General features: G+C 37.0%; 2 long non-coding RNA genes across 6 annotated transcripts in view; one reads left to right on the top strand and one right to left on the bottom strand.

The window, feature by feature from the left end:
• Nucleotides 1-26,910, top strand: part of LOC116153986 (uncharacterized) — a 191,584-nt gene that overhangs the window by 75,846 nt on the left and 88,828 nt on the right. The gene's annotated exons all lie outside the window — the stretch shown is intronic.
• The window catches only part of LOC116153987 (uncharacterized), a 162,546-nt gene continuing 153,621 nt past the window's right edge, over nt 17,986-26,910 (bottom strand). For 2 of the 3 annotated variants that reach the window (XR_010381686.1, XR_010381687.1), the window contains exon 3: nt 17,986-18,183. This is a non-coding gene — a long non-coding RNA (uncharacterized LOC116153987). Of the gene's footprint in view, nt 18,187-26,910 lie in introns of all 3 variants that reach the window. The other variant, XR_010381688.1, reaches the window with a different exon arrangement.

Raw genomic sequence — 26,910 nt, 5'->3', positions numbered from 1 at the left:
CGAAAACCCTAAAGGCTCCACACAGAAGCTACTGATAAAAGAATTCAGCTGATAAAAGAATTCAGCAGATAAAAGAATTCAGCAATGTAACAGGATAAAGATTAACATACAGAAATCAGTTACATTTCTTTACACTAACAATGAAATATCAGAAAAGGAAAGTAAAGAAACAGTCCCTTTTAAATTGCATCCAAAAAAAAAATACTTAGGAATAAATCTGACCAAGGAGATGAAAGACTTATACATGGAGAACTGCAAAACACTGATTAAAGAAATTAAAGATGACTTAAAGAAATGGAAAGCTATCCCATGTTCTTGGATTGGAAGAATTAATATTATTAAAATGGCCATACTACCCAGGGCAATCTACAGATATAATGTAATGCCTATTAAATTACCCAGGACATTTTTCACAGAACTAGAACAAATAATCCTAAAATTTAAATGGAATTACAGAAGACCCAGAATTACCAAAGTAATATTGAAGAAAAAGAATGAAGCTGGAGGAATAACCCTTCCAGACTTCAGTCAATACCAGAGAGCTACAGTAATCAAAATAGCATGGTGTATTGGTACAAAAACATACATATGGATCAGTGGAACAGAATAGAGGGCCCATAAATAAACCCGCAAACCTTTGGTGAATTAATCTTTGACAAAGGAGGCAAGAATATACAATGGAGTAGACAGTCTCTTCAGCAAATGATGTTGGAAAAACTGGACAGCTGCATGTAAATCAATGAAATTAGAATACTCTATCATACTATACACACACACACACACACACACACACAAACTCAAAATGGCTTAAAGACTTAAACATAAGACAAGACACTATAAACCTCTTAGAAGAAAACATAGGCAAAACATTCTGTGACATACATTGCAGCAATGTTCTCCAAGGGCAGTCTACCCAGACAATAGAAATAAAAGCAAAAATAGACAAATGGGACCTAATTAAACTTACAAGCTTTTGCACAGCAAAGGAAACCATAAGCAAAACAAAAAGACAACGTATGGAATGGGAGAAAATGTTTGCAAAAGGTGAGACTGACAAGGGCTTAATTTCCAGAATATATAAACTGCTCACAGAACTTCATAATAAGAAGACAAATGACCTAATCCAAAAATGGGCAGATGACTGAAACAAGCAATTCTCCAATGAAGACACAAATGGGCAATAGACACATGCAAAAATGCTCAATATCGCTAATTGTCAGAGAAATGCAAATCAAAACTACAATGAGGTATCACCTCACACCAGTCAGAATGACCATCATTCAAAAGTCCACAAACGATAAATGCTGGAGAGGCTGTGGACAAAAGGGAACCCTCCTACACTGCTGGTGGGAATGTAGTTTGGTGTAGCCACTGTGGAAAACAGTATGGAGATTCCTCAAAAGACTAGGAATAGACTTACCATATGACCCAGGAATCCCGCTCCTGGGCATATATCCAGAGGAAACTCTAATTCGAAAAGATCCATGCACCCCAATGTTCATAGCAGCACTATCTACAATAGCCAACATATGGAAACAACCTAAATGTCCATTGACAGATGACTGGCTAAAGAAGTTGTGGTATATATATTATACAATGGTATACTACTCAGCCATAAAAAATAATAAAATAATGCCATTTACAGCAACATGGATGGCCCTGGAGATTGTCATTCTAAGTGAAGTAAGCCAGAAAGAGAAAGAAAAGTACCATATGATACTACTTATATGTAGAATCTAAAAAATAATAATAGTAACAAATGAACTTATTTACAAAAAGGAAGCAGACTCACAGACATAGAAAACAAACTTATGGTTACCAGAGGGGGAAAGTAGGTGAGAAGGGATAAATTGGGAGTTTGAGATTTGCAGATACTAACTCATACATATAAAATAGATAAACAATAAGTTCATACTGTATAGCATAGGGAACTATATTCAATATCTTGTAATAACATGGTGAAAAAGAATATGAAAACAAATATATGTATGTTCACGTATGACTGAAGCATTATGCTGTACACCAGAAATTGGCACAACATTGTAAACTGACTAAAGTCCAATAAAATACATATATATGAAAAAAAAAAAAAAAAGAAACTGATTGGGATTGGCTCAGGCCTGGCTCTGTGATCCAAGCCAGGGCAGTCATCTGTGTAAAGGGGGTGGAGTGGGGAGTGATGGAATGGAACAGGGAGAGACTTGAACCATGGGGACCCAAAAGGAAGCTCTTGTAAGTGTCTAAGTGACAGAGGTGGCAGCCTGAATTGTGGTAATAGCAATGAAGACATGGACGAGACTGGTTGATGGGATGCCATGGTTGACTCTGTAGGGCTTGGTGCCTGGTTGAGTGAAGGAAGTGCTCTTACCATAATAAAATAAAAACTTTTAACCTCTAATGCTGGTACGTAGTATACATTAAGTGCTTAATAAATACTAGTTTCTTGTCCTTTTCTTTACTCTTATTCTTGCTACTGCTTAGACTTGCCTGAGAACATTTTAAGTAAATTGCTTTTGCCTCAAAATAAGCAAAGTACTCTTAACCACAGAAACTCTAGATTCCTAGAAAGCAGGAATCATATCTTACATTTTGATCCATCAAGTGTATATTGGGCATTTACTGTTTTCCTAACAAGCTATAGATTACCAACAGCTTGTAGTACAAGGCTGGTGCCTAGTAGGTGCCCAGTAAATAAATAAATACCTCCTGAATTGAAGTGCACTGCAGCACGGCCAATAAAAATAAGCATAAAATGCTTTATAATTTAGGTTGATACATAATCACTTTGTAACAACCTTGTTAAGCCTAACAACATCCACAGGCAATAACCATATCATTTTATAAGGAAAGGGAAATCGTTATTTGTTCAAGTTCACAGAAAGAAAAAGTCATTTTAGAGCCAGAAATAGATAGCAGTTAATCTAACTGTCAGTAAATATGGGGAAAGCTCCCAGTGGTATTTCAGTTATGGGCCCAGTGAGGCGTGAACAGACCGTCCCTTAGGATTTCGAATACAGAAGAACAAAAATAAAAATAGAAGATTGCCTTTCATGTAGTAAGTCCCAAGTTCTCTAATCATATTCTAAGCAGCAACCAGAATAGAATGCCTCAGGTCAGCAAGGAAGTAGGTTTGGCTCAGAGGAAGTCTGTCTGGGTTCAAGGGAATGGACTATACAAATGATGAAATGGGTCCATATCTTTAGGATCCTTTTTTATGACTGTGCTGAAAAATAAACTGATAGCATAAAGAGCCACCAAATAGGAAGGGGATCTGGTTTAGCTTATGTTGGGGACTTTCTGCTTAGATTTTGAAAAAAGCGTGGTTTAAGCCAGAGTCTAAGGTGTACTAAAACTTTCCACCTTAGAGATTAATAAATTGTGCCAATAAGTACTCAGAAGTGAGTTTGGTGAATTAGTAAAAAGCACTGGTGTCAAACTGGCTAATTGGGATATGAAGAAGATGTGGGAAGATAGCAAGTAAAAGAGAAGAGATGGCTAAATGAGGCAGAGTTTGAAACAGAGATATCTGTGGTATGCTAAGGTCAGAAGTTAAAACAAGAATAAAGTTAGAGACTCCTTTCTGGAGCAGATAGACAGGGAAGGGTAGGTTCCATTTCTCTCTGGACTATAGTATCCTCATTTGCAAAATACATATATTATAAATGCATATATACAGAGGACATCCTCTGTAAAATTATTCCTCCTTTAAAAGATCTGTTGCTTTGAGATTCAGAGGTAATATTTGGGGTTGAGGGATAGCAGAAAAGGCGATTATGTAGTCATTAAGCAGAAAACCTGAAAAGTCAAGAAGTTAGACAGCAGGAGGGATTTCTCCCAGGAAGCAAAGTACAGAGCTAATCCTTGTGTTGTGGGTTGAACTGTGTCCCCCAAAATGAGACATCTAAGTCCCAATCCAGTACCTGTCAATGTGACCTTATTGAAAATAGCGTCTTTGCAGATGTAATTGTGGGCCCTAATCCAATCACTGGAGTCTTTATAAGAAGGGGGAAACTTGGACACTCAGCTATACACAGGGGAGAAGACCATGTGAAGATGGAGGCAGAGCCTGGAATTACGCAGCTGTGAGGCAAGGAACACCAAGGAATGCCACCAACTACCAGAAGCTAGGAAGAGGTAAAGATTCTTCCCTAGAACCTTCAGAGGAAACATGGCACTTCCAACACATTGATTTTAGACTTCTGGACATCATAACTGTGAGAGAATAAATTTCTATTGTTATAAGTCACTCAGTTTGTGGTACACTGTTACAGCACCCATAAAAAACTAATGCACCTTGCTGTCTGAAGGTGACTTCCAACTGAGTGTTTCCCAGTTTTATGAGTCAACTGAGAAAGTGAGTCTTCACACTCTATGTCCTCAGCTGAGACCCTGACATTAAACTCCCCTCAAATCCTACACTTTTACCTTGCCAGATCAGGAATCCCCTGGTGGAACAAGGTTTGGTGAGAGTGCTGTCATGGAAGACCTCTAGTGTGACTGGAGAGTTCAGGCTTGGCCTTCTGGGCCACATCTTTTCTGGGTCCTGAGGCTCTTGCCTCCTTCAGAAGCAAGAGCACACAAATACCAGCTTCATGTTTTACTAGTGTAAGAGGCAGGTATGGTGTTTGGCCTAGTAGAGGAATAAGCATTGAAATAAGTAGTAAACGTTTTGAGTTTAGGGAAACCACTGGATCAGTGGCTGGGCTTTAGAGTCATTGAGATTTTAATAAACACCCAAATCTAGGTCCTACCTGCAGAGATTAGACTGAGGTACAGCCCAGGTACTTATTTTTTTTAAAAGCTCTCCAGTATTCAGCATTGAAAACAAGGTGATGACCTGGGTGATAAGAAATGGGGTCTATGATGGGTCCACCCAACTTCTTGCCACGTTATGTAGAAAGAAAGTTACTAATTTATTTAGATGGGTAATTATACCTAGTTCCTTACTGCCAGAGTTCTCTCAAAACTACTTTTTGTGTTTTAGATCTAACATCAAGCTTTTTCCCAAACTCCTCCTCCTTCATCCCCCATACCCAATCAGTCATCTCAACAGTTTCTTTTTTGGAGGGAGACCAGTCTATCGCATCATTCCTAACAGCATTATACTCATAATGACTGTACCAAATCAGAAGGCAACTTTGCTTTCACTCCCTCTGGATTCAGACTAGTTTGTATGCCCCCCTGCAGAGGTCATTTGGTATAAACAATTAATGTACATTATCACTCTCTCATTAGATGGTGATGGTGTTGAGAATTAGTAGTCTTTGTATGCTCATTTGCTCACTTTTATGTTGCATAAGAAAAATTGCAACCAAAGAAGGAAAGAGAGAAGGGAAGATGAGCCCTCACTGTAAATCTGCCTCCATGAACTTCTGGAGGTGCTCTGTATCTGGCTTTTTTTTTTTTTTTAATTATGACTAACTATTGTTGTATTTTACCCTGTTTTAAGGCACCACACTAAGCTCCTTGGATATATTGCCTCATTTAATGCTCACAATGCATCTCTGAGAAATGCATTGCTACTGGCTCTATCATACAAATTTTGGAATTTGCTAGTCAGTTGTAAAGTCAGTTCCATAAGAGGATATTTAAGATCTGCTCAGATCCATATCAATCTCAGTGCCATTGTTGTGGTGGATAACATGACCTAGAACTCGTGGTGCATCTAGAATTAAGTCCAGATCAGGTTTGGCCTGTATAGGTGAGTCATTAGCAACCCAGGGGGAACATGGGTAGTGTTAGTAAAAGCATGCAGACATCAAAGTCAGTTCTCAGGAATGCCATGTCCTAGGATTCAAATGATCAAGTTAGGATTCAAATCCAGGAAAATCTGGGAAGAGAAGGAATTAGTGATACAATTCCCTCTCTTTGGTTCCTAATAGTTGTTGTTGGATTCTGCTCTTAAAAGGCTAGCCAAAAAGAAAACAAAAGAAAAGGAAAAAAAGGCTAGCCAGATGAGGAGAATGATTTCTATAAGAAGTTAGAGATCTGGGAATTAAGTCACAATCCAGATCAATGTAGTCTAAGTATATAGTCTTTGAATGCTACATCAGAATTTCTCACCTAAGATGTCCCAAGTCAAAATCTTTGAGAATATCACGTGGAAATGTGATTAGGCTAAAAGACAAGACGTGTTTTTATTCCCGTTAACATACAAAATCCGTAAAGGCATCCAATCAAATATATGCCCATTAAAAAAAAAGGCCAAGGGCATATTTTTGAAGCTATTCTATGGTTATGGATGTTGTGAATAAACATGCTTGTGGGAATACCCGTCATTTTTCTACTTTGTAAAGCCTATAGTTCTGAAGTGATTGATTGCCACTGTATTTTCTCCTCCTTTACTCACAAGTATGAACTGAGTAATAAATGAATGAAGCTGACATAGGAAGCTTGTATGAACTGCCTGGAAGAGGGGAACTGGATCAATGGAATTGTGCAAAGACTTTTGTGGGTTACAACTCACTTTGAATCTCTCTCTCTTTTAGAAAATATCAAATTCAGACAGTAAGAAGTATGCATTTGGAACATTCTAGTGTTTACCTTAAGACCAAAGTTCTATTTCTTTTACACTCAAGTTTTACCAGAAACAACTTCAGGATTTTTTTTAACATTTTTATTGAGTTATAATCATTGTACAATGTTGTGTCAAATTCCAGTGTTGAGCACAATTTTTCAGTTATACATGAACATATATATTCATTGTCACATTATTTTTTTGCTGTGAGCTACCACAAGATCTTGTATATATTTCCCTGTGTTATACAGTATATTCTTGTTTATCTATTCTACATATTTTTTAAACATTTTTTATTGACTTATAATCACTTTACAATGTTGTATCAAATTCCATTGTAGAGCACATTTTTTCAGTTATACATGAACATATATATATTCATTATCACATTTTTTTCTCTGTGAGCTACCATAAGATCTTGTATATATTTCCCTGCTCTATACAGTATAATCTTGTTTATCTATTCTACAATTTTGAAATCCCAGTCTATTCCTTCCCACCCCCTACCCCCTTGGCAAACACAAGTTTGTATTCTATGTCTATGAGTCTATTTCTGTTTTGTATTTATGCTTTGTTTGTTTGTTTTTTAGATTCCACATATGAGCGATCTCATATGGTATTTTTCTTTCTCTTTCTGGCTTACTTAGAATGACGTTCTCCAGGATCATCCATATTGCTGCAAATGGAGTCTTTTATGGCTGAGTAGTATTCCATTGTATAAATATAACACCTCTTCTTTATCCAGTCATCTGTTGATGGACATTTAGGCTGTTTCCATGTCTTGGCTATTGTAAATAGTGCTGCTATGAACATTGAGGTGCATGGATCTTTTTGAATTAGAGTTTCCTCTGGATATATGCCCAGGAGCGGGATTCCTGGGTCATATGGTAAGTCTATTCCTAGTCTTTTGAGGAATCTCCATACTGTTTTCCACAGTGGCTGCACCAAACTGCATTCCCACCAGCAGTGAAGGAGGGTTCCCTTTTGTCCACAGCCTCTCCAGCATTTGTCATTTGTAGATTTTTGAATGATGGCCATTCTGACTGGTGTGAAGTGATACATCATTGTAGTTTTGATTTGCATTTCTCTGATAATTAGTGATATTGAGCATTTTTTCATGTGGCTGTTGATCATTTGTATGTCTTCCTTGGAGAATTGCTTGTTTAGGTCTTTTGCCCTTATTTGGATTGGGTTGTTTGTTTTTTTCTTATTGAGTCCTATGAGCTGCTTATATATTCTGGACATCAAGCATTTATAGGTTTCATTTGCAAAACCTTTTTCCCATTCCGTAGGTTGTCTTTTTGCTTTACTTATGGTTTCTTTTGCTGTGCACAAGCTTGTAAGTTTCATTAGGTCCCATTTGTTTATTCTTGCTTTCGTTTCTATTGCTTGAGTAGACTTTTCTAGGAGGACATTTTTGAGATGTATGTCAGATAATGTTTTGCCTATATTTTCTTCTAGGAGGTTTATTGTATCTTGTCTTATGTTTAAGTCTTTGATCCATTTTGAGTTGATTTTTGTGTATGGTGTAAGGGAGTGTTCTAGCTTCACTGATTTACACGTTGCTGTCCAGTTTCCCAAACACCACTTGCTGAAGAGACTGTCTCTATTCCATTGTATATTCTTGCCTCCTTTGTCAAAGATCAGTTGACCAAAAGTTTGTGGGTTCATTTCTGGGCTCTCTATTCTGTTCCACTGGTCTGTGTGTCTGTTTTTGTACCAATACCATGCTGTCTTGATGACTGTAGCTCTATAGTATTGCCTGAAGTCTGGGAGAGTTATTCCTCCAGCTTCTTTCTTTCTCTTCAGTAATGCTTTGGCAATTCTAGGTCTTTGATGGTTCCATATAAATTTTATTGTGATTTGTTCTAATTCTGTGAAATATGTCCTGGGTAATTTGATATGGATTGCATTAAATCTGTAGATTGCCTTGGGCAGTGTGACCATTTTAACAATATTGATTCTTCCAATCCAGGAGCGTGGGATATCTTTCCATTTTTTAAAGTCTTCTTTAATTTCTTTCATCAACAGTTTATAGTTTTCTGTGTATAAATCTTTTATCTCCTTGGTTAGATTTATTTCTAGGTATTTTATTACTTTGGGTGCTATTTTAAAGGGGATTGTTTCTTTACTTTCTTTTTCTGTTGATTCATTGTTAGTGTAAAGAAATGCAACTGATTTTTGAACGTTAATCTTGTAACCTGCTACCTTGCTGAATTCTTCGATCAGCTCTAGTAGTTTTTGTGTGGACCTGTTAGGGTTTTCTATATATAGTAACATGTCGTCAGCATATAGTGGCACTTTTACCTCTTCTTTTCCAATTTGGATCCCTTTTATTTCTCTTTCTTGCCTGATTGCTGTGGCTAGGACTTCCAAGACTATGTTGAATAGAAGTGGTGATAGTGGGCATCCTTGTCTTGTCCCAGATTTTAGTGGGAAGCTTTTGAGTTTTTCACCGTTGAGTACTATGCTGGCTGTAGGTTTGTCATATATAGCTTTTATTATTTTGAGATATGTTCCCTCTATACCCACTTTGGTGAGAGTTTTTATCATAAATGGGTGTTGAATTTTATCAAATGCTTTTTCTGCATCTATTGAGATGATCATGTGGTTTTTGTCCTTTTTCTTGTTGATGTGATGTATTACATTGATTGATTTGCGTATGCTGAACCACACTCGTGTCCCTGGGATGAATCCCACTTAGTCATGATGTATAATCTTTTTTATGTGTTGTTGGATCCTATTTACTAATATTTTGGTGAGGATTTTGGCGTCTATGTTCATCAGTGATATTGGCCTATAATTCTCTTTTTTTGTAGTGTCTTTGCCTGGTTTTGGTATCAGGGTGATGGTGGCTTCATAGAATGAGTTTGGGAGTATTCCCTCCTTTTCAATCTTCTGGAATAGTTTGAGAAGGACTGGTATGAGTTCTTCTTTGTATGTTTGGTAGAATTCCCCGGGAAAGCTGTCTGGTCCTGGACTTTTATTTGTAGGGAGGTTTTTTTATTGCTATTTTGATTTCATTTCTAGTGATCGGTTTGTTCAAGTGGTCAGTTTCTGCTTGATTCAGTCTCGGTGGACAGTATGTTTCCAGAAACTTGTCCATCTCCTCTAGGTTATCCAGTTTGGTTCCATATAGTTTTTCATAATATTCTCATATGATATTCTGTATTTCTATTTCATTTGTTGTAATTTCTCCATTTTCCTTTCTTATTTTGCTAATTTGTGCCCTCTCCTTTTTCTTCTTTGTGAGTGTGGCCAGAAGTTTGTTGATTTTATTTACTTTTTCAAAAAACCAGCTTTTGGTTTGATTGATTTTTTTCTATGGTCTTTTTAATCTCTATTTTATTTATTTCCTCCCTGATCTTTATAATTTCCTTCCTTCTGCTGCCTTTTGGGGTTTTTTGTTCTTCTTTTTCTAGTTCTTTCCGCTGGTGGGTTAAATTGTTTATTTGAGATTGTTTTTTTTTGAGGAAGGCCTGTATCACTATAAACTTCCCTCTTAGCACTGCCTTTGCTGTGTCCCATAAATTTTGTGTGGTAGTGCTTTCATTTTCATTTGTCTCAAGGTATTTTTTAATTTCAGCTTTGATTTCCTCATTGACCAATTGGTTTTTTAATAGCATATTGTTTAATCTCCATGCTTTCCTTTTTTTCTCCTTTGTTTCTCTGTTGTTGATTTCTAGTTTCATGACATTGTGGCCAATAAAGATGCTTGAGATAATTTCTATCTTCTTAAAATTGTTGAGGTTTCTTTTGTGCCCAAGTACATGATCAATCCTAGAAAATGTTCCATGTGCACTTGAAAATAATGTATATCCTATTTTTGGGGGGTGTAATGCTCTGAAAATATCCACCAAATCTAGTTTTTCTATTGTATTATTTAATTTCTCTGTTGCTTTATTTATTTTCTGTCTGGAAGATCTGTCTAGTGATGTTAATGCAGTGTTAAAATCTCCAACTATGATTGTATTCCCATCAATAGCCCCCTGTATCTCTGTTAGTAATTGTTCTATGTGTTTAGGTGCTCCTATATTGGGTGCATATATATTAACGAGTGTAATATCTTCATCTTGTATTACTCCTTTAATCATTATAAAATGTCCTTCTTTTATCTTTTTTTATGGCCTTTGTTTTAAAGTCTATTTTGTCTGAAATCAGTACCTGCTTTTTTGGCTTTTGCATTTGCATAGAATATCCTTTTCCATCCTTTCACTCTCAATCTATATGTGTCCTTCTCCCTAAAGTGGGTCTCTTATATGCATCATATTGAAGGTTCTTGCTTTATTATCCAGTCTGCCACTCTATGTCTTTTGACTGGAGCATTTAGTCCATTAATGTTTACAGTAATTAATGATAGATGTGTGTTTATTGCCATTCTAACTTATCTTTGCAGTTGATTTGGTATTTCCTCTTTGTTCCTTTCTTCTTCTTTTTATGGTTTGGTAATTTTCCTTTGTATTATCATGGATTTTATTTAGTTTTTCTGACTCCCTCGTAAGTTTTTGCTTGTGGTTACCCTTTTTTGTAAGTCTATTAGCCCATTACTATAGCTATTTTTATTAAATTGATAGTAATATGATCTCAAACCCATCCTACTGAGAATAAAAAATCTAAAAAAGAAAGAAAAAAAATTCTATATTTTCCTGCCTCCCTCTTCCACTCTCAAATGATTTAGATGTCTTCTTTTACAATTTTGTGTTTATTTTATTTGTAATTTATGAGTTATCACCTTTCCAGTTGTGAGTTTCTCATTTCTGTAGCATCCTGCTGCTTTTCTATTTAGAGTAGACCTTTCAATATTTCTTTTAACATGGGTTTAGTGTTGCTAAACTCTTGTAGTTTTTTCTTGTCTGTGAAAATCTTTATGTCTCCTTCTATCCTAAAGGATAGCCTTGCTGGATAAAGTATCCTAGGCTGCATCTTTTTTTCATTCAGGACTTTGAATATATCTTGCCACTCCCTTCTGGCCTGTAGTGTTTGTGTAGAGAAATCAGCTGAGAGCCTTATGGGCGTTCCCTTGTAACTCACTCTTTGCTTTTCTCTTGCTGCCTTTAGGATCATTTCTTTATCCTTGACTCTGGCCATCTTGATTATGATATGTCTTGGTATGGGTCTATTTGGGTTCTTCCTGTTTGGGACCCTCTGAGCTTCCTGTACTTGGAAATCTGATTCCTTCTTTAAGTTTGGGAAGTTTTCAGTCATGATTTCTTCCAGTACCTTTTCAATCCCCTTTGATCTTTCTTCCCCTTCTGGGATCCCTATTATATGAAGATTGGCACACTTTATATTATCCCATAGGTCCCTTATGCTATTTTCATTTGTTTTTATTTGTTTATCTTGTAGCTGTTCTGATTGGGTGCTTTCCATTGTCTTGTCTTCTAGGTCACTTATTCGTTCCTCTACATTATCTAGTCTGCTTTGTACAGGCTTTAGATCATTTCTCATCTCAGCCAATGAGTTTACCAATTCTACTTGGCTCTTCTTTATAGCTTCCATTTCATTTTTGACATATTTTATATCTCTAAACACTATCTCTTTTAGTTCCTTTAGTACTTTGATCACTCCTTTTTTGAAATCTTGATCCAGTAGGCTATCGATGTCTGTTTCATCGATCGTTCTTTCAGGGGATTTCTCTTATTCTTTTAATTGGGAATGGTTTCTCTGCTTCTTCATCTTGCTCATACCTCTCTGGCACTGTGGTTTATGGAGTATCAATTATCTATTGTGGTCCTTAAGGAGTTTATCTAATGCCTCTGCAGGAATAAAACTTAAAAAAAAAGAGAGAGAGAATTTTAAAAGAAGGGAGAAAAAAAGGTTTGACAACAGTATATAATGAATAATAGAAGAGCAAGTTGAAGCAGAATAGCAATCGGGTTGAGACTCCTTTAAAAACCTTTAAAAAAGAGAAAAGAGGGAGAAAATGTATTTGAAACCTATGCATAATCAATAACAGGACATCAAAAGCAAGAGAAATAAAAATGAAATGATGTGGATTTTTTAAAATAATAATAATAAAAATATTTTTTAAAAATTTAAAAGGGATTAAAACTGGGGGCATATATAATTGTTTAAGAAGTAAAAATTAAAAGGGTAATAGAAAATAGAACAGGTAAAAACAGATTTTTAAAAAGGGGGGGGCGGTGTTCTCCTGAAGACTGTGTGCTCTTAATGCGAAGTCTTTGTGTCTTCGTCCTGTTTTGGAAGCTCAGCTTGCTGTTTCCAGAGGCCCTCCGTTGGTGCCCTCGTCTGTGCTGCTCCCAGTGCCTGTCGGCAAGCAGATCGCGCCCCCTCCCAACACTGGGTCAGGTGCAGCTCTCCTTTCCTGTGGGCGGGCGGGTCACTGCCCCTCCTGATGCTGCAGTCAGATGTTGCAGACTGGCCAGGTAGGAGGGCGGGTCGCACCCCCTCACAGCACCGCAGTCAGGGTTTGCATTCCTGCACCTGCCCTCTCCCAGCGCCGGTCGCTCCGCTGCTCTGTGCCACTGCACGCTCCGCAGGCGGGCTCGAGGAAGACCAAGGAACAGCCATGCCCCTGTTCCAGGCCAAAACCCAGCTCCTTGTTTGTCTTGGTGGAGCAAGTTCTCTGAGGGACCAGGACGGAAGGATCCTATCTGCCTCGGGCTGTAGACAAGTCTCTGTCTAGCCCTTGAGGCTGCTAAGTCCTTAGGTGCAGATGCAGGTTTTCCACCGCCCCTGCCTGGGTGCTAAGCACCGGAGGATATGGCGGCTGTGCCTGAGCCCTGCCTCTCTTCACCCGAAAACTCTCTGCGGGTTTTCAGAAATGGGGGTATGCATCCTTCCCTCCAGGGCACATCAGCCTGTTGTTTTATGGAGGGCCCAGGTTGTTCTGCCCTGTGCACCCACAGCCACGGCACGCAGCCCCCTGCAGTCCCCCGGGGCTGCCTCAACGCAGTCACCTCCCTGTCCTCCGCCCGGCTCCGGCAGCATGTCCCGGCCCCCAGCTGCCGGGCCGCGTCTCGGGCTGGGTGTCGCGGGGAACCTCGGTGCCCGTTTAACTTAGTTCTGTTGGTCAAGGGCTGCTCTGTACAGATCCAAGCCTCGGAGGCTCCCCCTCTGTCCTGCTGGCCTTTCAGTTGGAGAGGGGAGACCCAGGAACGAGCGCCCATCCTCCTTTGCTGCTCCCTCCCTGCGGGACTGGTCCAGCACTGTTTTGCCTTTTCTTCCTTCTTTTTTCCTTTTCTCCTACCAGATTTTTGGTGTCTCTCTTTTGAAGAGGGCGATGTTCTGTCAGAGTTCTGCAGGTGCTCTGGTTGGCTGAGTGGGTCTTTTGGCTGATGTGAGCCTTGATGTATTTGTGGGAGAGGGTGAGCTACGAGCGTCCTTCTACTCCACCATCTTTGCCTCCTCTAACTTCACGATTTTTAAGCAGACTATAATTTGCTTCAGTGATCCTCTCTTTATTAAGTATTTCTTTAGAATTGTTAGATCCCTGGCTGGAAGGATTCATTCTGCTTCTTGGGCATTATTTTAAAAATCAAAAATATCAGCGAAAGACATGAGTTGTCTATGCAGAATCAAAACCTGCTTGTGTATGTATACTTGAATGGACTGATTTGGAAACAGATAATAAATTTCAGGACTCTAAACAATTAAGAAAATAATACCAGTCTGAGATTCATCTGAAACTTGTTATAAGCTCCTTTTAGACATCACATCCTTTTGAAGGGGCACTAGCTAAAAATTTAAAGTGGGTCTTTCAGTAGTGATATTATGTATAACAAGTTGTTTCTTATTTTTGTGATTGACAATCTAGAGCACTGATTCTCAAACTGTTTCCCCTTGGAACTTGCTGAACTTAGATTTTTCTGCTTAGGTTTTTTACTCTGAGTGGAAAAATTACTTAAATTGTTCCTTATTATTTGTTTATTAATGCAGTTAATCTGCTCATGAATGCTAATAGTCGGAAAATAAATGAACATAACAACAAATGAATGGATAAAGAAAATGTGGTGTATATGTACAATGTAATATTACTCAGCCATAAAAGAAGAAAATCCTGCCATTTGAGACAGAATGGATGGACATTGAGGGCATTGTGCTAAGTGAAATAATCAGACAGAGAAAGACAAATACTGTATAATATCACTTAAATGTAGAATCTGAAAAAATAACTCATAGAAAAAGAGAGTAGAATGGTGGTGGCCAGAGGCCGAGGGATAGGGGAAAGGGAGAGATGCTGGTCAAAGAGTACAAACTTGCAGCTATAAGATGAGTAAGTTCTGGGGATCTAATGTACAATGTGGTGACTATAGTTAATACTGTATTGTATATTTGAAAGTTGCTAAAAGAATAGATCTGAAATGTTCTCAGTACACATACACATAAAGGCAATTATATGAGATGATGGAGGTTAACTAACCTTATTGTGGTAATCATTTTGCAGTATATACATGGATTAAATCATCATGTTGTACACCTTAAACTTACACAACATTATATATTAATTATATCTCAATAAATGTAGGAAAAAAGAAATGAACAAGTTATAAAACATTAGAAACAAAGATCCTCAGAAAGAGATGATCCTTGTATGCCAGCTTAGCTTTTTTGACATGAGAATCATGGTGTGTTATCATATAACCTACATAAAATGTTGTCATACATGTGATAGGAAATGTGTTCATATGATAGAATTATCTTCTGAAATATGGAATAGGGTTCCCCAAGGAGCTCCGGCACCTGCGGGAACACCACCCACACCAAAAGTTTGAGAATTATGGATTTTGTTATGCATGTGGCCGTTGACCCTGTTTTTCCACTTCTGAGTATCATCCATATCCACTGCACAAAAATAATTAATCATGTGCCCATAGTGCTTATTATAGCATTGTCTGTAGTATTAAACAATTGGACTAACTCAAACTTCAGAGAAAGTTTTAATAAATTTTAGAACATCCATATAGTAGTTTTATAAAACCAAATAGAACTATTTATATTGTTATGAATGATCTTCAAGATATAAGGATAAATAAAAGCAAGCTATAAATAATCCATATATTTGACTCATACATGGAAGAGGGGGGAGAAATGAGGTCTTAGAAAAAGGTCAAGAATGATACACGTACCAGACTTGTAATAGAGGTAGCCTCCAGGCAGGAGAGTGAGATTGAAAGGGTGAAGGAGAACTTGAACTTGTAAATCTGTATATTTCTGTATTATTTAAATGTACTCATGCATCATTTGTGCACCTAAAAAATAATTTTCAAAAGAGAAGTTATGGCTGAAAGAAAGGCACATGCAAAGAAATCTTTCCTTTAGAATTTAGTACCAAAGAAACTTTACCTTCACAAAGGAATTTGTTTATATGCTTCTTCATTTCTAATGATAATAATTCATGATGCTTCCCTTTGAATTCTGCCTTTCAGGAAACTCAGAATCAAAACTGATGCTCACACAGAACAGCTGTACTAGACTGTGAGGTTAGCATATTTGTTATTGCCTCTTTTCAGCGATCCCATTTCCAATTCCTGGGTTTATTTTATCAAATTTATTTTATATATGATCCTGGTTATAAGCCACTTCGTATGTTTTAAGAAAGAAACGAGGAATACATAAATAAACAAATAACCTAATAATTATTTTCATTGAATTTGAAAGTCATTTCATGTTTCAGAATTTGTTAGTGATGGTTTACTTGTACCCAAATGTAACTCAAGTTTAGACATTCTTATTCTGTAGCATGTAAGTCACACCTTAAAAAAATAAGCAGAGGGTTCCAGAACTTGGAGGAAAATATATACAGTATTTCCCTTTTTCCTCTTATGCTCTTTGAAGTAGTTGTTTAGATCTAGTGAGCCATCTAAGTTAATTATACCCCGAGGAAGTCCACAGACCTCAGGGATTTGACGGCAATGTATCTATTTATTGAAGTCCTCTGTGGGTGAAGTAAAATAGTCCTTAAAGAATAATCAATGGGAAGACCCCAGTACAGATTTGTACAAGAAAACAAAAAGCAGTCTATTTCCAATAATAAGGCTTTAAAACTGTACATTCGTTAGGATACTGATAATCATGATTACAAGCACACCTTCCCTGACTCATTGCCACACAGCAACACACACACTCTCATACAGCATCCTGTTTTGCAAGTCCCAAAGATGGCTCTATCCCTGGTTTTTTTTAAAAATTAGATCATTTTTGGTACTTTTTAGTGTGCTCTTTGTTTTGAGTGTCTTTTGAAACACATCCTGCTGTATTCCAGAAATAAACTGGCAGCTCCCTCTCTTGCCTTATTGAAACTGCTCACCCTTCAGTTCCCCATGCAAACAAAGCTATGAGAAAAGTGTTTTGGATAAGGCTTTTCCAAACTAACGGTTTGAATGTGCCCTGGGAACACTAACATGATTTTTTAATTAACATTAATTCTACTTAACTTCAACTGTGAAAGAAATGGGGTTTCTTCAAGCACCAATTAACAAAGCAAACCCCAATAAAGGGAAAATACTCTCCCCCTACCTCCAGCCCCCAACAGGAAATTCCCCCTGCTGAGTTTTCCCCAAGGTCTCTATAAAGTTTTTCTGATGAACTTGCTAGAGCCTTAATGAGAATGAATCAGCACAGATTTTCCATCATATAAACAGAAATATTTAATTTCATGAAAGAGGACGGCGTGCTTGACTCTGCCCAGCCTACTACATAATATCTTCAGTTTTTACTCTTTCCTGGTAATTTATTTCTCATAGTATTTTCATTACAGTAATTCCTCAGGGTTTCCCAAACCTGAGGACTATACCTAAACATCAAAGGTGAAACAAAAAGACTTAAGCCTTTACTTCATTGCTGACTCCATTTTGTTACTTGAAGCAGAGGGAAAATATTTGTCCTCTTTGTGTTTGCTCGGAATAAATGTTCTTGCATGGGCCCCTCCCAGAATCCAGAGGGACAATGATACTTCCAGACATGCCCAGGGGGCAAAGCAACATATCCAAAGATCCCACTAGGACAACATTTCTCACACCATGTTCAGAAAAAAACACATGATGGTATTCTGTGTACCATCCAGAAGGGGTTCTGTGGTCAAATAAATTTGGGAAGTGCTGCAAACCATGTTCTTTTAGAAATTCACAAAACATGTTAGCATGTTAAAAGCTCTGAAAAGAGTTTTAATTAAAAAGAAAACCTAAGTAACTTTGCTTAACTCTTTTTATTTTTCCAATTAATTTGGCCACAACACCTTGCTTCCTGGAACACTAGCATTCTATAAATCACTGTAAAAGTTGGAAAGGAAATCTATACTTACTAAGCACCAACTACGTGCATTGAATGTCTGAATTAATCCTCTTAACAACTGTATGAGATAAGTATTATACCCATTTTACAGGTCAAAAATGCTTTGGATTTCACATACAGTTTTACATATATAATTATAATAAATATGTAATATATAATAAACTATAGAGCTTGCATTCTAATCCAAGTCTGTCTGACTTTAAGACTTATGTTCTTTCTACTCTATTACATTTACTGTTTAACCCCCAAACTGTTTTGGTGAGGCAGAAATTTGACTTACCTCTTATCTGTATTGACAGGATTGATTATAACTAGATGTCAGGCTTCGTGAGGGCAGAGGCTGTGTCTGTTGTGTTTATCTGTACCTCTCCAGTGCTCAGTACAGTGCCAGGCACACAGCAGACTCTCAACAGCTACTGGACAAAAGAATGAATGTGGTCTCAGAACAGTGGACAGTACTACACTTGTCTAGACTATGCTGTTTTAATGTGAGCTAGAGAACTTTTCAGGGACAGTAACTTGAATGCATGAGGAGATTTGAAACTACATCACATGAGGATAAATTGACATTTTTAACTGCTAATTTGAATTGGCAAAGTCTCTTTGAATATTGACATGTGAAAACTGGATTATTCAAGCATTAGGTGGGATGAATTTATGACCTTCAAGATTCCATTTGGGCCTGGAATTGTATGAGCTTTTGGGCTGTTATAGATGCACAAATGGATGGTGTAGTTCACAGCCACTGGTGATCAATTATCTTTCTAGATGCTCAACACTAGAATCATGTAACTTGGAATTCCTGTCAGGGTTCTCCAGAGAATAAGAACCAATAGGAGATAGATATATATATATAGAGAGAGAGACTTATATGTATTTATTTTTTCCAAGTAGAAAAGTAATCATAGTTTATTTTATTTATTTATTTTTATTTTTTCACTAAGGTATAGTCAGTTTACAATGTTGTGTCAATTTCTGGTGTACAGCACAATGCTTCAGTCATATATAAATATACATATATTCATTTTCATATTCTTTTTCACTGTAAGCTACTACAAGATATCAAATATAGTTCCCTGTGCTATACAGTATAAATTTGTTTATCTATTTTATATGTACCAGTCAGTATCTGCAAATTTCGAACTCCCAATTTATCCCTTCCCACCCTCTTCCCCCCTGGTAACCATATGTTTTTTTCTATGTCTGTGAGTCTGTTTCTGTTTTATAAATAAGTTCATTTGTCTTTTTTTTTTTTTTTTGGATTCCACTTATGAGTGATATCATATAGTATTTTTCTTTCTCTTTCTGGCTTACTTCACTTAGAATGACATTCTCCAGGGCCATCCTAAAAGGAGATTTATTATGAGGATTTGCTCATGTGATTATGGAGGCTAAGATATGCCACAATATGCCATCCACTAGCTAGAGACCCAGAAAAGCCAGTGGTATAATTCAGTCTGAGTCTGGAGGCCTGAGAACCAGGGATGCTGACAGTGTAACTCTCATTCCAAGGCCAAAGGACTGAGAATGGGTGGGGAGTGGAGCTCTGATGTCCAAGGAAGGGCAGGAGAAGATGGACATCCCAACTCAGGAAGAAAGAGAGAATTCACTCTTTCTCTGCCTTTTTGTTCTATTTGGGTCTCCAATGGATTGGATGTTGCCCACCCACATTGATGAGGATGAATCTTTCAGTCTAATTCAAATACTAATCTATTCCAGAAACACTCTCATAGACACATCAAGAAATAAGTTTTACCAGCTCTCTGGGCATCCCTTAGCCCAGTCAAGTTGACATGTAAAATTAACCATCAGAATTCTATAAGGTGTCCATACAACTTATAAATGTAACTAAGGAAAGGTAGAATCAAGGCCATTAACACAATTTTTCAATCATACAAAAAGAACCCCAGTGGTCTGATGATGGAAAAACCAAAGCTTTACTGTACCGTGATTTGTCAAAGAATGAGATTTGACATAAAACAGTAACATCTTTATTGATGTTTAATTTTTTCAAAATATATGGAATAAGTGAGTGTCCTGGAATCCTGGATAATCCCCATTATTTGATATGTAAACATTTACTTAATTTGTTTGCTTATAACTAACAGGAATAAACTATAGAATGATTGTGGAAGAAAACATATGTCTTAAAGCCTTAATAGTATATAATGGGCAGGCATTAGTAAGTGAATAGACCCTATTTTTATTTCTACTGCTGGATTTTACATGGTTTTCTAAATATATTCATAAGAAGAAGCTAGAGATGAATTACCTTAAAATGGATAGTGTGTATGCTGTTTAATTGCCAGGAACTAATAAGCACTTTGAATCAAGTAAGACTGAAGGTTCTTAATTCTGTAGCTTAAACTTGTTATATATTTCAAATTAAGAAACATAAAATTTTGCTTCAAAGAATAATTTCATGCTCAGAATTACTAAAAGTATGTATCATAGAATGATTCTATCTTTTCCTATTGTAATCTTTGCATTCTTTTTTTCCTAAGACATAAGGTGACATGACATATCCAAGGGCTTGTCCTTCATCAGATGTTTCTATGAGCAGCAGAGCAGAAAGCTCTAGTATCTATTCATTCATAATGTCATTCTGAATCTATTAAGGACAATTGACTTCACATGTCATAGGTAATTAGAAAAATCACCTTGAGTTCCAGATTTTTGAAGTACAGCATCATATACTTTTAATGAGTACATGTATTGATGTCTTTCAACATGTCTGAATTTCTTTCCATCTCTCACTTTTATGGTGGGTAAATTATCTTCATGGCCATTTAGTTTAAAAGATTAATCAAAATATATTTCCTTTCAATCCCTTAGCTGGGATTGTGCAATAGAATTTTACTGTTTTTCCCTGCAAGCAAGAAAATTTATTTCTGTCCTGAGATTCAGTAACCCAGAATGTTCTGTCCCTAGAATAATTTTTAGAGGCTCACCTGAGAAAACAAGAAAGTTCAATAAGGTGTAGGTGAAAAATGGAAAGTTGATATGTCATGTTCAGACAGCAGGGAATAGTAGGCTTTTGAACGTTGTGCTTTTTAGGAAGGGCACAGTTAGTTCAGGTGTGAATGGCTAACTAGCCTCTCTAGACTTATTAACAGCAGTTCATACGACCTGTCTGCTGATGAATTCTAGTGGGCTGAGCTGGAATCACCCACGTGTCCAGGCTTATGGACATGTGTAGGTCAACACTTCAGTATTGAACTGTGCTTTTACTGCTGTTCAAGGGCGTGGGTGGGCACCTTTCAGACTTTTTACACATTTGACATATTCTTTAGCAGAAGATGGACAGTTAGGGCAGCATTCACTTTTCAAATACGGTATCTTCAGTACAGGAAAACTTTCTAATATACTAAGCCATTTTATATAAGAGACTTGAGCATGTGACAATTTTAGTATCTGCAGGGGTGAGGTGGGTGGGCAGGGAGAGGGAGGTACTAGAACCAATCCCCCTTGGATACCGAGGGACAATAGTACTTCTCTAGTGGAATTCTGCCTGCAGAGGCATCTTTGCAACAACCAATCATTAAAACATCTGTTAGTTTTCAGGCCTCTTCAAACTAGACCTCTCTACAGTATGAAATATGACTGATCATGGCCTGTTTCTTGAAGCACTCTTTTCCTCAGCATCCTTGATGCCTCACTATCCAAGTTTTCCTCTGATTTCTCTTCTGAGACTCTGCTTTACATGTGCATCTTTCCCTAAGCTGCCTTTAAAAAGACACTATAGATGTATGGTCAACTACAAATTATAGACTGGGAAGAAAAAAGACAATACACCTGCATTACTGTGGACTAACTCACAAAACAAATAGTGCATCCCAAAAATGTACTGTAGCTCAAGTATAATAGAGGTTTAGTTCCTGCTCACCTAACAGTCCAGACTGGGGGTCATAGTTGGCAGGGAACTACTTCACATGGTTATTCAGGGACCCAGACACCTTCTATCTTGTGGCTGCACCCTCTCCATTGTCATCTGCATGCACCCAGCAGAAGAGGGTAAAAATGCAAATTGGGGGCATAATACAAGACATTTTGGCTCATAATCCATTGTCCAGAACATAAACACAGTTAATCACACACACACACATTACTGCAAAGGAGACTAACAAATGTGCTATAGCCTTGTGTCTAGGCAAAGTGGAGAATTAGATTTTACGAGATGCTAGAAGACTCTACCACATCACAATAGATTAATATCATTTATACACAAGAGCTTGTACAAATTAAGTAGAAAGAAATACAACAGAAAAATTAGTAAAAGGCATACACTTACATACACAAAAATAACACCAAAGCAGAAGTGCATATCCCCAATAAAGAGACTTTCCATCTCAGTAATTGTCAGGGAAATGCAACTTAAAATGACAATGGTATATCATTGTCAAATACTTTGAAAAGTAATACCAAGTGCTGGTGAGTATTCAAGGAAATACACATTCTCATATATTTTGTTGATGAAAGTGCAAATTACAATAACTTTTAAGAAAGATAATCTGCAAGCATGTATTTAAATGTAAATTTATACTCTCTGATTAGTAATCTAACTTTTGGGAAACTGCAGTGGATGCTGTGATGCATCCCTCTGGATTTCCCTCCAGGACTGAAGCATTCCTTCACCCAGCTGCCAGCAGTGTTGCCTGCTGCTGGCTCACAGCTGTATTCCTCTTCAGGAATTTTTCCTCCACAGAAGGACACTGTCTTACCCTAGAGTCTCCTTCCTCAAGGCAGCCCGCCTATACTGACTGGTGAACTCAGAGGGTGTAAAATGCTAACCTCCTTATGTCTTTTGGGGGTATCTTTCAAGGACTGGCTCAGTGAATAGAAAATACATGATCTCTCACAAAAGTATCTGCAAGGGTCGTTACATATCAGAATGGCAAAAGGTTGCTTTATTAGAGAGTTGTCAAGTCATAGAAAAAGAGCTTCAGGTTTTACCTATTTTGGAGACTAGTATTGGATAAGTAACTCAGTTTGTCTGGAGGGACTTTATGCATTTATTTATTTGTTTGCTTATCTCAAGACACAAAGTTGACTTCCTTGAAACTGTATTATGTATCTTTAAGGCTTCATCTCATTACATCAGAGCAAATTGCCAATTTCGCTTTTTCAACCATTTTCATCTACTACTAAAGTACAATTAGGCATAGACAGCTTGTTTGTACTTCAGCCTGGATGGTTGCAATGGTTAATTTTATGTCAACTTGACTGTACCATGGGATGCCTGAATTAAACATTATTTCCAGGTATGTTCTGAGATGGTGTTTTCAGATAAGATTAGCATTTGAATAGGTAGACTCAGTAAAGTAGATTGCCTTCCGTCCCCTCTGTGAGTGGGCATCATCCAATCCGTTGAGGACTGAATAGAATGAAAGGCAGAGGAAGAAGGGATTTGCCTTTTTTGTTTTCTACCTGCCTGCTTGAGTTGAAACATTGGTCTTCTGCCCTTGGACCAAGATTTACACCATTGGCTCCCCTGGTTCCCAGGCCTTTGAAATAGGACTAGAATTTCAATACTGGCTTCTGAGGTTCCTTAGCTTGCAAATGGCAGATCATGGGACTTCTCAGGCTCCAATAGTCATGTGAGCCACTTCCTCATAATAATTCTCCATAGATAGGTAGGTAGGCGGATAGATAGATATAGAGACACAGATATATAGATATCCTGTTGGTTCTGTTTCTCTGGAGAAACCTAACACAGAGGTCTGCACTTGACCTTCATGACAATTTTGGGAAGTCCCTATATATTTATTTATGTGCCCATTTTACATATATGGAAACTTTTTAAGGAAGATTTAAAGAACAGACAAGGATGTCACAAGAAAACATTATAAGCCAATATCCCTGATGAACTTAGATATAAAAATCCTCATCAAAATATTGCAAACCAAATTTAACAATATATTAAAAGGCTCATACACCATAATCAAGTGGGATTTATTCCAGGAATGCAAGACTGCATATCAGGTCAAGCAATATACCACATTACAAATTGTAGGATAAAAACCATATGATTGTCTCAATAGATGCAGAAGGAGCTTTTGAGAAAATTCAACATCCATTTATCATAAATACTCTCAACAAAGTGGGTATAAAGGAAACATACCTCAACATAATAAAGGTCATATGTGACAAGCCCAAGTTAACATATGCTCAACAGTGAAAAGCTGAAAGCTTTTCCTCCAAGATCAGGAACAAGAACAAGGATACCCACTCTCACCACTTTTATTTAACGTAGTTATTGGAATTCCTAACCCGAAAAATTAGGTAAAAAGAAGGAATAAAAGGCATCCAAATTGAAAAGCAAGAAGTGGAACTATAACTATTTGCAGATGACATAATAATGGATGTAGAAAATCCTGAAGACTCCACCAATAAACTGTTAAAATTAATGCATGATTTCAGTAATGTTGCAGGATACAAAACAATACACAAAACTCTGTTGTGTTTCTATACACTTATAACAAACTACCAGAGAGAGCAGTTAAGAATACAGTCTCATTTACAGTTACATCAAAAAGAGAGGGGAGAGTATAGCTCAGTGGTAGAGCACATGCTTAGCATGCGTGAGGTCCTGGATTCAATCCCCAGTACCTCCATTCAAATAAATAAATAAATAAACTTAATTTATTCAATCCCCAAAAAAGTCAAAAAAAAAATTTAAAGTCTAATTACATCAAAAAGAACAAGATGTAAACAACAAAGACCTGTTGTATAGCACAGGGAACTATATTCAATATCTTGTGAAAACTTATAATGGAAAAGAATCTGAAAAATAATATATATATGTATAAGTGAATCACTTTGCTGTGCGCATGAAATTAACACAACACTGTAAATTAACTATACTTCAATTTTAAAATGGTGAAAATAAATAAATTACCTTGGAATAAATTTAACCAAAGAGGCAGAAAATCTGTATGCTGAAAACTACAAGACATTAAAGGAAAGAAACTGAAGACACAAATAAATGGAAAGATATTCTGTGCTCATTGATTGGAAGAATTAATATTGTTAAAATATCCATATTACCCAAGGTAGTTTATAGTTTCAGTGCAATCCCTATCAAAATTCCAATGGTATTCTTCATAATAAAACAATCATAAAATCTGTATGGAACCACAAAAGACCTTAATAGCCCAAGAAATCTTGAGAAAGAACAACAAAGCTGGAGGCATCACACCACCGCTATACTAAGTAAAAGTAGTGTGATATTGGCATAAAACCAGACACATAGATCAATGGAACAGAATAGAGAGCCCAGAAATAAACCCACCCATATATGGTCAATTAACATATGACAAAGAAGCCACGAATATACGTGGGGAAATGGTGCTGAGAAAACTGGACAGGTACATGCAAAAGAATGAAGTAAGACCACTACCTTACACCATACACAAAAATTAACTCAAAAAGGATCAAAGACTTGAATGTAAAACTTGAAACCTTAAAACTAGAGGAAAACATAAGCTATAAGCTTTTTGAGGTAGGTCTTGGCAGTTATTTTTTTAATCTGTCATTAAAAGTAAAAACAACAAAGGCAAAAATAAATAAGTGGGACTACATCAAATTAAAAAGCTTCTGCACAGCAAAGGAACCATCAACAAAATAAAAAGGCAGACTACTGAATGGGAGGAAATATTTGCAAATTGTATATCTGATAAGGAGTTAATACCCAAAATATATATAAAGAACTCATATAATTCAAGAGCAAAAAGCAATCCAATTGAAAAATAAGTAGAAGATCTGAAGACATTTTTCTAAAGAAGACATATAGATGGCTTTCCATGGGTACATGGAAAGATGCTCAACATTATTAATCATCAGAGAAATGCAAATCAAAATCACAGTAAGATACCACCTCACACCTGTTAGAATGGCTACTATCAAAAAGACAAGAAATAAGTTTTGGTTGTTGGAAAAAGGGAACCCTTGTGAACTGTAGCTAGGAATATAAATTGGTGTAGCCACCATGGAAAACAAGTATAGAAGCTCCTCAAAAAATTAAAAATAGAACTACCATCTGATCCAGCACTTCCACTTCTGGGTATTTACCTGAAGAAAACGAAAACATCAATTTGAAAAGATATATGCACCTCCATGTTCATTGCAGCATCATTTATAATAGCCAAGATGTGGAAACAACCTAAGTGTCCATCAATAGATGAGTGGAGAAATTGTAGCGCATATATATATATATATATATATATATATATATATAAATATAAAATTTATATATATATATATAAATATAAATATTCCATTGTGATATATATATGTATCACAATGAAATATTATTCAGCCTTGGAAAAGCATGAAATCTTGCCACCTGGAGGACATTGAGCTAAGTGAAATTAGTAGGACTGACAGCATTGTGCTAAGTGAAACAAGTAGGACTGAGAAAGACAAATGCTGTATGATTTCATATGTGGAATCTAAAAAAAAAAAAAAAAACAGAAACAAAAAATCCAACTAAAATCGTACATAAAAAGAATAGATTGGTGGTTGCCAGAGACAGGGCCTTGGAGGTTGGGGGAAAAAGAGAAGGGAGTCAAAGCAGTGAAAGAAAAAAAACAAAAAAAGAGTAAGAGAAACCACTCACAGCCAGTTCATTATAGAACTGAAACAAACTGAAGTCTCTGTCTAGAGTAGGTGTGTCCTCTTAGGCACTTTTTTCATGAAGACCCACATAGAAAGCTTGAAGTTATTTCCCTTTTATAATGTTGCTTCCATTTCCTCAAAACTAGTGGTTGTTCCAAGTGGGGACTTGCATCCAAGTCATAGAATTTTAAGGACCCTGTATACACTTAACTCTGTTGGGGAATAAAAGAACAAATGATTCTTGAGCAGAAGCTACATCTTCTTACAAGTTTTGTAATGGGTTCAGAACATTCTGTCCATGTCTGCATGATAAAAATAAAATGATTTCTCCCCAGAAGCAATTGGAAGTGTGTGTGTGAAGATAAATAAATTTTTGAAACTGAAAAGCCCTTGCTCACAACTCTAAGGGTCTACCAGCTGCAGGGCCTGCAGCAGTGCTTTGAGGCATGCCCAAAGGATTGTCAGGTCTGTGTGAGGTATGCTGCCCCAGGGCACCAGCCCCTGTGGAATTCAGGCCTATTACA

Source organism: Camelus dromedarius, chromosome 7 (assembly GCF_036321535.1).
Source record: "Camelus dromedarius isolate mCamDro1 chromosome 7, mCamDro1.pat, whole genome shotgun sequence".
In the NCBI taxonomy this organism is placed as follows: domain Eukaryota; kingdom Metazoa; phylum Chordata; class Mammalia; order Artiodactyla; family Camelidae; genus Camelus; species Camelus dromedarius.
Note: the sequence above shows the minus strand (reverse complement) of the source record. Positions and strands in the feature narration are given on the sequence as shown.